Source organism: Moschus berezovskii, chromosome 9 (genome assembly GCF_049115385.1).
Source record: "Moschus berezovskii isolate FMDL1 chromosome 9, NW_MosBer_1.0, whole genome shotgun sequence".
NCBI classification, from domain to species: domain Eukaryota; kingdom Metazoa; phylum Chordata; class Mammalia; order Artiodactyla; family Moschidae; genus Moschus; species Moschus berezovskii.
The window spans coordinates 91816535-91828589 of record NC_142468.1 but is presented as its reverse complement, the minus strand read 5'-3'; the positions used below and the strand labels follow the sequence as shown (position 1 = coordinate 91828589).

General features: G+C 47.2%; 1 long non-coding RNA gene across 1 annotated transcript in view; it reads right to left on the bottom strand.

Moving 5' to 3' along the window:
- The window catches only part of LOC148776613 (uncharacterized), a 67776-nt gene extending 58419 nt beyond the window's left edge, over nucleotides 1–9357 (bottom strand). The window contains exon 1 of the long non-coding RNA XR_016038283.1: nucleotides 9020–9357. This is a non-coding gene — a long non-coding RNA (uncharacterized LOC148776613). The remainder of the gene's footprint in view (nucleotides 1–9019) is intronic.
- Between the last annotated feature and the right edge of the window lie 2698 nt (nucleotides 9358–12055).

Genomic DNA, 12055 nt, shown 5'->3' with positions numbered 1-12055 from the left:
AAAAGTTAAGAAAGGAGGCTGGGAGGAAGGCTGGAGACTTAGGTGCCACTGGCAACCTCTTCTGTTTGACTTCGGCCAGCCAAGGTGAGATGTAATGGTCTGACCTGACTTCAGTCTTTATATCTGGAGGAATGTAAACATGGAAACACGCCAACACAAAAGGAAAGCACGTGGACACAGGCAATCCAACCGCTCCTGGAAAATGTCCCATCCAGCCAGTGACTCTCAGTGGCCCAGGTTCCCTCTCCCACCCCCGTCTGCAGCCTTTGCCTTCCTGGTAGCTCTCTCTTCTCTCCCTCCCACCCCTTCCACAGTGCTGGGCTTTGTCCCCATTCCTGAGTGGCAAAACTTGCTCCCAGAAGCATAGTTTCCTGGCCCCAATCTCTTTCTTACAGCCAAGGAAACTGAGGCCCAGGGAGGGACTTGGAGGCACCACACAGCTGCCTGCCCACCCCCGCAGGATAAAGTTCTTTGTACCGATCAGGTTCCCAGGTCCTCCCCTCGCTGTGCTGCGAGTCTAGGAACAGCTGCTCTTCGCCCTGCCCTCTCCAACCTCCACTGCCTCCTTCCACCAAAAAGAGAAACAGGGCTGCATTTGAGCACAAACAAAAGCTGTGTGATGAAGAGACGGAAGTCTAGCTTGAGAATTCAAGGCTTGGAGAGCAGCAGCCTCAGGGAAGGCCTGGTGCACCCTGCCCTGTGCCATGTGGGCGGCTGTGTGTAAGCCGAGCCCAGCACACTCCGTCCTTCTCCCAGCTGCCCCTTCCAGCCTGATGCCGGGCCTGATGTCCAACAACGAAAGCAGAGTCTGGGCCAAGAGGTGAGTGGAAGACTTGCTCTCCAGAAGCCTCAGGGAGTGAGGCCCCTTCCCTGCTGTTCCCTGGTGTTCTCTGAAGCCTCCTGGGGGGTGAGGCTGCCTCGTGCAGACACCTGCCCACAACTGCAGTGCCGTGAAAGAGGAGCAGGCCCTGAGATCGCCCCTGCTTAGGCCCAAGTCCCACCTGCCTCCAGGGCCAACTCCCCCGACACCAGCACCCTGGATGGCACCAAGATGAGAGAGCAGGCACAGGTCTCTGGTGCCCTCTGCTGTTCAGCACTCCTGTCCCACAGTCTGAGGGACAGCCCTGAGGCTGGTGGGGAGACACTCAAGGAATGTCATCAGTCCCTGAGGTAGCCCTAGCTCACAGCAGCCCGTCCATCTACCTTCCCAAAAGAAGCCAGGACAAACGCCATGCATAAGCCCTGGAAAAAGCAACGTTATTAGTCAGAATGCACCAGGGTGCATCATGGTAACAAACACTCCCCAATGTGGAACAGCTTGTAACAATTTCTATTTCTTGGAACTGGGTTGTCTGGGGGTGATGCTCCTTATTTCTTCCTCCAGGATCCAGAACATGGAACAGCCATTGTCTTTAATGTTGCCAGTGAGAGAAGGCAGGAGACTGAGATCTTTAAAACTTCCGCTCATAATTCATTGTCCAGATCAGGTCTCATGGCCCTGCCCTACCCCAGGGGCCTGGACGTGCAGCCCTAGCAGGTTGCAGTAACCTGCAGAAGTCCAAAGCTGGAACTATTCAGAGAACAATGTGATGACTAGCGGTCAGTTTCCTCTCAGGGTCATCAAACATTTGGCTCGTCCTCCCTCCGTGCGGCCCCAAATTCCCTTCCGGCATACCAGCAGCACCATCAGCGCTGTCAGGGCGGCACGTCGGGGCGTCCTCGTCAGCGGTGAGATGCCGTAACTCCTTTATCACTCACACATGGGGCCTCTATCGATTTCAGGTTGTTACCTGAAAATTAAAGTTATCTGCCTCCCTTAAATTCAACATTCAGTGAAATAGCAAGGACAAGGTACCATCAACGATACACCCAGTTAGAAAGAGTGTAATTGGGAGTCGCATCCTGGCAGATGGTGCTCCACGGTTATCCTGACATCCCACGGGCAGACATTTTAAGGGTCCCTGCCCTGGATTGGGGTATCTTCCTTGCTCAGGGATCGGACCTGTTCCTTGGGTATCTCTCCCCGGGGTTCTTTGTGCCTCTGCTCCCTTCTCCTCTGGCTGACTGGCTCCCTGGGTTTCTTCTTACTCAGAAACTTGGGGTGTTTATAGCCCTGTAATGGCCACACCACCCTTGAGTCTACTGGACCTCTGAGTTCCAGTGTGACCCAGTTGCAATGTCCCTTAGGTCTCAGTTTGAATTCCAGAGAGAGAGAGCCTGATTGGCCTAGTTATATTTTTTAGAACCAGGCAAAGGAGTCATGATTACCCTCCAGCTTATGCATGGATGTGCTTGAGAAGGGACCACATGCTGCCCTCATAGGCTGGGTTGCCCGAAAGGTAAGAACAGGCAAGACAATGGATGCTTATTTTCTCTGAGACAAATTGCTTGGAGTTGCCTTTGAATGACTCTGAAGAAAACACACAATAAGGGGTGAGAAAGCGGGGTTTGGCCTTCTCCCACCTCAGACTGCTAATTGTTTTCTTTATTTCTCCAAGTCTCAGTTTCCTCATCTGGAAAATGGGACAACAATCTCTGTTTCCCCACTCACCCCTTTTGTTCCCTCAGGTACCCAGTGGAAACAATTGCGTCTGGGATTGCCTGAACTGGAACACAGTCTGGATTTACCTGTCACCTCTCTCAGGAAGTTTTGCATTTGTAACAGAAAACTCTCAGAGACTGAATAACCAGAGAAAGGCACTTCTCTCTCTCTCTTGTTTTTTGGTGACACCCCGGGGCACGTGGATCTTAGTTCCCCAACCAGGGATCGAACCTGCACCCCGTGCATTGAAAGGCAGAGTCTGGACCCCTGGGGAAGTCCAGAATTCATCTCTAATAGTGAAATTAGCTGAAGAGGTGAAAGGGGGAAATAGTTCAGTAGAAGGGAGGGAGGAGAGATGGGGCACTCAAGATCACCTAGATATGAAGTCTGTTCTCTCTTGCTGACTTTCCATTTCCTTCTTTGTGGGAGAAATGAGTCAAGGCTGATCTTGAATGACAACTCTTTTTACCAGAATCCTTGGGTCATTTTCGGTGGTAAACTTGCGTTTGGACCATGTGTGGGGGCGTGGTGCCCACCGCACTCTCCTCCTCCATCCCCTGTCTTCTAAATTCTACCCAGAAGTGATTCCGGCATAGTGTTGATGATAGCAGAACTATTACAGCCCACATTTCTCAACCTCAGGGAACGTGATTGCTGGGGGTTTTCTTCGAGAAACTCATTCCTTCCCTGGTCTGTGATAGTCTGAAGATCTGCTGTGTATGTTTATTTCACCCTATTTCCAAAGCAGAAGTCACATACAAGGGATGATGAGCACCGTCTGTGTGTCCTTGCACTCAGAGCCCCAACACGGGTTTTAGCAAATATCTTTTGTAGGGCGTATCAAAAAATAACAACAGGGCTTCCCTGGTGGCTCATTGGTAAAGAATCCACTTACCAATGCAGGAGACCTGGGTTCAATCACTGGTCTAGGAAAATCCCACATGCCGTGGCTCAACTAAGACCATACACAACTATTGAGACTGTCCTAGAGCCTGGGAACGGCAACTACTGAAGCCCTAGAGCCCTAGAGCCTGTTTTCTGCAACAGGAGAAGCCACTACAATGAGAAGCCTGCACATGACAACAAAGAGTAGCCCCCCACTTGACACAACTAGAGAAAAGCCCATGCAGCAAAGAAGACCCAGCACAGCCAAAATAAATAAATAAATAAAATTATTTTTTAAATAGCAGTAACTAATATTGGTACAATGCTTTTCAGTCTATGAAACATGCCCACACTTATTATTTTATTTAAGACTACTGATAACTCCAAAAGAGTAATTATTTCACAGAAGCATAAACCGAGGTTCAGAGAGGTTAGGTGACTTGTCTAAGATCACACAGCTAGTAATATAAATAATAATTGAGGTTAAAATTCAGGTAGTCAGACCAAGTTCCCCTTCCACCTAATCAGATGGTGTCTCTCCCTTACCCCCAGTTTGATGGCCACAATCCTTATTCCCCAGGAAGAGCATCTTTTATGCCAGAATCAGTAAGAATAGACTTAGGGCATAACTTCCCCTCACTTCCCTGGGAAAGGGGACAGAGAGTCACAGCATCACCACAAAATGAGTCACCTGGATTTTATTGAACTGGGGGAAAAAGGGGGGAAAAAGATTTTAAAGCCTGTCCACATGCTCTCCTATCACTGGCCTGGCTGCCTTTGGAGCAGCTGGACTGGTTCTACTTTGCAAGGCCAGGCTAAGTGGTACTCTGTCCACCCACAGTGGCAGAACCTCCCTGGGACCAATGCCTACAGACCTCTCCTCTCTGCACTCCAGTTTGGCACTGTCAGGAGCTAGCTGCACCTTCTCTACACCTCTCCACACCCTTCTCTATCTGTAAAACGGGAATCATCTCCACTTTCCCGCCACCATTCTCCACGGGGAATGCAGAGGAAGACAAAAGGACACAAGCCACAGTTTCTTAAAGAATTTGGTCTTTTTACAGAGGTGATGACTGAATGAAAGCTGAGAGCAAGGGTGGCCTCAGTGCCGTGTGGCAAGAGGACTCCAGAGGAGAAATTAATTCCATGGGATATTCTAGGAAACCAGGTCTTCTCCTTTTTTAGTTTCTGGCCATACCTCGCAGCATGCAGGATCCTAGTCCCTGACCAGGAATCAAACTCATGCTCCCTGCATTGGATAGCAAAGTCCTAACCACTGGACTTCCAGGGAAGTCCCATGGGGAACCAAGTCTTCTAAATGATTCGAAGCTCTTTTGATTACAACTCTTGTGGCTACAAACCCTTCTATTCCGGAAAGAGAGCCTTTCTAGGGTCATGACTGGAGACGACTTTGCTCTTGTGGATTCTGCCCAGGGCCCCCTTCCCAGGGTGAGACCAGGGGTGACTGTGGGAGACAGTGCCACGTGGACCTGGAGCTCAGATAGATTCCATGGTAGCTAGTTCTGAGTCCATAGTTCCTTAGTTCCTTTGGTGTCTTTCTCAAAATGGTCAAGTATGGTAAAATCTCAGTTGCATAGAGGCAGTATTTCATTGTATCACAGCCATAGAAAAATGTACTGAAATGTGTATGAATAACTGCCATTATTTCTGTGGATACATCTTACCAGTCACCATGATCTGGTACCTTTGTCACTTTGATAAAAAGCTCTCAGAGACATGGTTTCCCTATCTGAACAATGAAAGAGTTGCATTTCATTGTCTTTGAGGCCCCCTCCAGAGTGAATACTTGCTTGGAATGATAAAACATCAGAGCCTTTAAGACTCAGGGGGGAAAAAATTCACCACCACTCATCCAGGTTTAGTGGGAATAGATGATGTTGTGTGGATGAACCATCTTTGCCTGTTTCCCTCCCTATTGTCCTTCCTTTGAGAGTCCTAACACATAACCCAACGTTGCCACTGCTTACACAAAAACTGGCCATCATATTGAAACCCTAGGCTGTTTCCTATTATTGTCTGCTTCTCTGCTGATGATCCCCCAGGAACTTGCTAACATGTGAGCTTCCTGAGGCCAGGAGTCGCATCTACATCTGTATTAGGGCTTTCTAGAAAATGAATTAAAGGCAATAGGATAGATAGATAGATAGGCACATATGCATATATGTGTGCATATGTGTATCTGTACACATACTGGGGGCTGGGGATGTGAGGGAGGGAGAGAGAGATAAGTTTATTTTAAGGAATTGGTTTATATAGAAACAGGCTGGCAGGTCCAAAATCCATAGAGTACGCTGACAGGCCAGACATTTAGGTAAGAGTTAATGTTGCAATCTCCCATTTAAATTCCACAGGCTATCAGGCTGGCAACTTGGGCAGCAATTCTACAGTGAGTCTTGAGAATTCCTTCTGGGAAACTCAACTTTTGCTCTAAGGCCTTCAACTGATTAGATAAGACCCACCCATTGGATGAAGGGTATTCTGCTTCACTCATTAACTTAAAGGTTAATTACACTAATAAATAATTACAGCAACATCTAGACTGATGTTTGATCAAATGGCTAGTCGTCATAACCTGGCCAAGTTGACATAAAATTAACCATCCATACCACCTCTTGTTCACCTTTGTGTGCCCACTTGGCTCTAAGGGGTGGCCAAGCCTGAGCAGATAAACAATGAGGAGTCCTCAGGGGGCCAGGATATGTCCTGACTTCTCTCTGCTCTAATATTTCTTACCTTCCCATTTTTAATAACTCAGGTCTCCTGAGTCAAAGACTCAGCCCCATTCAGCACCACCCACTGCTCATCCCTTGACCACAATCAGTGGAGGTTGCAGAAAGAGGTGTTAAGCCTGGACTTCATCCTTGGCTCCACCACTCATTAGCCCAGGGACCCTAAGCAGGGAGTTTAATCCCTTAGAGCGTGAGTTCCATATCTGTGAAGTGGGGCATGTGACACCCAGGATGTGGTGGGATTTTTGTGAAACTCAACGGTACGACGCGCATGACATCCTAGTTCAGTGTCTGCCATGAATGAAGCACCCCATCATCTTAGTAATGATTATTTTATTGCTTCTTCACACACAATTAAAACTCACTAATTCAGACCTATCAGAGAGGGCAGTCAATGGCTGGAAAGTCCACATTAAAAAATAATTTAAAAATAATGTCATTTTATTACTTTAAAATATATTACTCAATCCAGGCTAATAAAGTGTTGCATGGTGAGCCCTTGGGGGACTCATGTTAATGAACAAATAAGAACAATTTGAGGTTACTCTATCAATTATTGGTGTGGAAAAAGGTGTCTTGGAAAGTACTTGAAAACAGTGTACTATCCTCTGTAGATTAAGTGTTTCTCTTGCAATCATCTTAATGCATTTTATTAATTCAACAGCTTCTCCCAACCTTGAGAGCCCTCCAGGCAATTTGGGTGCAGGACTGACTGGGTTTCTACAAATTCTGACTCGGCAGTAACTGAGTATAAGTTATTTCACTAAGTTAGATCAAGACCTTTATTTTACGTTCTTGCTTTTTCTTAGAATTCTATAGATGACCATCTTCGTCTACAACTCCCAGAGGTAGAACAGTTTTTATCAACTAGCAAAGATGCTAGACCTGCAAACCTGGACACTGGACTCGGACAGATCTGGGCTCAAATCCCAGCTCTGGCTTTTGTAAGCTGTGTGAGCTCAGGCAAGCCACTTACCTTCTCTGAGCCACAGTAAAGTGGAGATAAGGTGACCTCCCTCACAGGGATGCTTTGGAATTCAATTGAGTGATACAACCAAAGTTGCTGAAATATTGGCCCTGGTACAGGTGCCAGTCTAAAGATGAGTCAGGGATTATGGGCGTAGTCTGAATGAGGCTCTAGGGATAAGGAATGTTGAATTATTCATCTGCATGCTGGGCCAGTCCTTGGGTGAATGACTAAAGTTACCTGTAGACGGACTATGATCCTAGGGCAGAAGCCCAGGAATTATTGTTATTATTATTAGCAATAAAAATGACAATTTATAGCTTATAAGAGCTATCCAGCTTCTCCCCAAAGTTCCACTGAGACGATTTATATTTGAGGAAGCTGTACAAGGGCCATGGCATTTGTCTGTTCCTCTAGGCATTCCAAGTCTGGATTAGTTTCACTCCCAGAGACGCACGTGCCCCAGGTCAACTCAGTCCCTGCAGAAAGGCTCTCTCTGAGTGCAGGTAAGGGTTGAGCCTTTGATTGTACCATGCATCAGGGTCAAGAACCACCAGCAAAGGGGAGTCTCACGGAGACCTGGGAACAGGACATCAGTACTTCCTCTGGGGAGGGGCGGGAGCTCTACAATCACCTTAGTCTGTCCCCACTTCATCTGGCCAGGAAGTTGGGTTAGAATCCCCTGCCTTGGTTTCTCAGGGGAGGGAACTCTGAGTGCTAGAATGCAAGGGGACCTGTTCAAGGTCACACAGCTGATGAGCACAGCGTGTCAGCCTCCAAAGGTTCTCTTCCTGTCTCAGATTGTGCAAAGGCTCCCAGCTTTCTGTGAGACCCTTCGGGCCAAGTTCTCTCACCCTCCTTTAACAGCCCAGACCATTGCCACTGGCCTCTCTCTTGGAACTGCCTCTGCCCTTTCTCTGATTCCTGTCACGCTCCTGAATGTCATAGCGCCCCACGAAGGCAGTCCTGGATCTTGTCTGCTTTTGCTGATCCTTGGTCAGCACAGGACTGGGCCTAAAGAATGGACTTAATAGCTGTCTGTTGAGTGTGTTGACAAAGTTAATAAGAATTTCCCAGAGACTTCACTGGTTGTCCAGTGGCTATGAATCCACCTTCCAATGCAGGGGACATGGATTCCATCCCTGGTCAGGGAACTAAGATCCTACATGCCATGGGGTAACTAAGCCCATGCACTGCAATTACTGAGCCCGCGTTACACAACTAGAGAGCCCGTGTGCCACAGTTAAAACCTGATGCAGCCACATAAATAAATAATTTTTTTTTAAATGTCCCAGGGGCCTATGGAGAAGCAGTGGATCTGTTTGCCTCTGTTAGATGACTCCATTCTAAACACAGCTGACTAAAGGTGGACGGAGGGGCTACTTCGAGCTGGGCAACCCCAGGGACAGGTGACACCCCCCCTCCCAGGTCTCCCTGCCCTGTCCCCTCAGGGCCAGGCCGCAGGAGAAGAGAGGATATTGAGCAGCCAAGTACCACTGATTTGAGCCAGGCTACATGGGTGCTGCTCCTTATAACAAAAGAGCCCCAAAAGAGGTTCTTCTCAAGGGAGTTGGAGCCAGTTAAGGAAGAGGGTTTCATGGTAACTGACTTTGCCCCTCCTTGGCCCCTGACTAAGGACACCTCCCGCCCCCATGCAGCCCAAGTAGTCCAAACAGAGAGGGCAAATCAGTGCTGTAACTAGACTGCTTGACATCCGATCATGTTTTTAACTCGAATCTCTTCCATACAACATAATTATTTCCCATAAGAAACATGAAATGCAATGAATAACAATAACATAGGTGCACTAGATAGGCCCATTAGCATTTCTTCAGAATTTTGTTAACTACACATGATTTTGAAAGCAGTACCTACTTTTAGTATCTCCAGACATGGTTTCAATTGCCTCCTCTTTGGCTCTTTTCATTTTTCTTAGTTGAGCTCCACTGAATTCATATCATTTATGGCTGGCACAGGTGCCCCACTTGAAATTTCTTTAGACCCTCAGAAAAATGATGAACCAGTTGCCATTTTCCCAGGAATGCAAGACATTGCAAGTTACCCCAAATTCCTGAGACAAAATGGCACGATTATTTACACAGTGGTTTTTATACATGCCTACCAGCTTGAACTTTAATCCTTTGGTTGCTGATGTAATAATAACAATTTATGTAAACAATTACCCAGTTACCGATAAGAGCATTTTAATAAAGCTAAAATGTCAACAAAAGGTACAGTTTATTGATAAATCCACTTTCTGGATTTTGTTCTGTCTTTTTAAAATAATTAAAAAATAAGCTTCAGTTTAAAAGATCTTATCAAAACTCAGTAAAATATTTCCAGCATGAGCTGGAAAATCTACTGGAAATATCTACTTACTAAACAAAAACATGACACCTCACAGTTCACACTGTTGTACTGTTCAAATTTTCAGCAAAAATAAACCAGTGATCACCTAGTTGAAGTAAAGAACTCAGGTTACCTTTTTCTATCTTTACAATCACTGCATCATCATTGTTCATTTCTGATCTACTTCTTAAGCACAGGAATGGGCAATACCACAGGAGGCTGGAGGTACAAACTGTACCCGCAGAGAAAGCAAACAATTCTGTAGCCTGACTCTCAGAACAAATGCATATGGGTGGGTCCACGTTTGGAGAGCCAGTTCTATAACCAGTTCTCCAAATTAACTTCTGTGTACAATAAAATGTTTGTTAAGGGACAAGGAATAAAACTGTCCTAACGTGAAGGATTTATTATTATTATTATTAAACTCCACCATACTACGATTGTTTACAGCTTAGGCCAAGGAAAGAGTTTTCACGGAGGAGAATTTCATCACTGACGTTGGTTACAATGGCCAGTGTTCAATGGCAATGAAGGCAGACCAAATTTCAGTCAAACGTGTTGGTTTCTTTAAACTCCTCTGTACCTGCCCATCGCCTGCTCTAGAGGACGGTGCCGCTCGCCCCCCGCTCAGTGCACAGACCAAGATGCCCTAAATAAAGCCCCCCAAGGTGTCTTTCCGAGCTGGCTAGCAGGAACTGCTATGTATTTTTCCTTCGTAAACAGTGGAAAGCGTGAAACTGATTGTGTTGCCCTTACTACTTTGGCACCAAGAAGCTCAGAACCAAATTTATGACACACCTTGTGGGACCTTATGGAATTTTAACTTCTCCCCTTTAATGCCACCCCCCAAGTGCTTAGATGTCAACCTAATGTATACCTTTCCAGTTCTAATATTCAACTTACTATTGTGTTTCCAAGTTTTCAAAATGACTTCCCACACAGCCTCATTACCGCGCAGCCCCCTTCTGTTTAGACTTTTCCTTTTGCACTTCAGCGGCTTTAGACGGGGTTCGCAGCCTCCAGGTGACCACAGTCCCCACCACTCGCCCTGTCCTGCCCTGTAGCCCGTCTCGTTCACATCTTCTCTGCTTGGCCTCTTGACAGCCTCTGACTTCACAACCCATGTGTGTGTTCTTGTTTATAGATTTTTTCAGGTCAATTCCTCTCCTCTGTGGAGTGGAGAGGGAACTTAGTCCAGCCAGTCTGGTGTGAGCCATGCCGAGATCTGGAAAGAGGGGCCCTGTGTATCTGGCACCATGCCAGGCTCTTTTGCATCCTCTCATTTAACCCCTCAATAACTTGTGAGAAAAGCACTGGTACCATTCTTTAAGTGAGGCATCCAGGCTCCAAGGAGTGAAGCACCTCATCCCAAGTCACAGAAACAGGACAGAAAGCCAGGGGGTCTGGAGCCTGCTCTGATGAGGGCGGAAGAGGACTGGAATTCTCCCGGAGGGAGCAGGAATGCCTAGGGAAGAGGAGCCCCCACCACTTCCTGGCTCCACACAGCTCCTGCAGAGATACCCACCAGGAGGCCCAACAGTGCCCGCCCCAGGGTCACTGCACAGCCAGCAATCTCTGCAGTCTCTCAGGCCCTGTCCTCAGAGGGACGCCTGCTGGGCTTAACACTCTGCTGTTGACATCCGGAATTTCTTAATTTTTGGATAAGGAGCCACATCACCCCCACCTAGACTGTCAAATGACAGCAGCAAGATGGCCCTGCCACCACCAGGCTCCCCTGTTCATGGCGTACGGAGGACCCCTTGCACAAGCAAAGGCTTCTGAGAAGCACCACTCATAGACCCCAGGTCCTCATCCTCCTAGACTGTTTACAGCCAGAGTGCCTTGGTGTCACTGATACCCTAAGCTGTCTGCGCTTTGCTCTAGATGGTCACCACGGCAACCAGAGGTTAGCCTCGGCCACCGAATGAATCAGCAAATATTTATCAAGCACTGTGCTAACTCTATGGGGGAAGACGAGCAGCTCCACTGGACAGTCCAGTTTTTTAAAGTACTTTTTATAATAAATGCCCTAGAAGCAAGGGGGATGGTAACGTTTGTAAGACTCTTTCTCTCCCACCCTGGAAGCCATGAGGGTCACACAATGGATAGTTTTACAGGCCCAGACCTTGAAGCCAGAGACTTTGGGGTTCATGCCCCAGCCCCCCATCAACGGCAGCTGTGCATACTCTCTAAGCCTCAGTTTCCCCTTTACAATGCGAGGACACTCACCCCGCCACCTCACATGGCTCTCTCTTTAAGGACAAAGTGAGCTCATGTATAACAAAGAGCTTTGTTGACTGTGCAAATGTTAGGTTGTTCTTTCAATAAACATTTATTAAGCATTTTCTCTGAGCCAAAGCCTGAGTTAGGCATTGCTGCTTCTCAAATGTAAACATTCTGGGATCACTGGGATTCACTCTCTTTTTTTCCACTGAGGTGAAAGGTCACGTCACATAAAAGTAACCAATATAAAGTGAGCACTTCGGAGGCGTTTAGTGTGTCCACACACTTAGCAAGTTCTAAAATGGGAGACGCCTGTGCCCATTACACACCCCCCTCTTA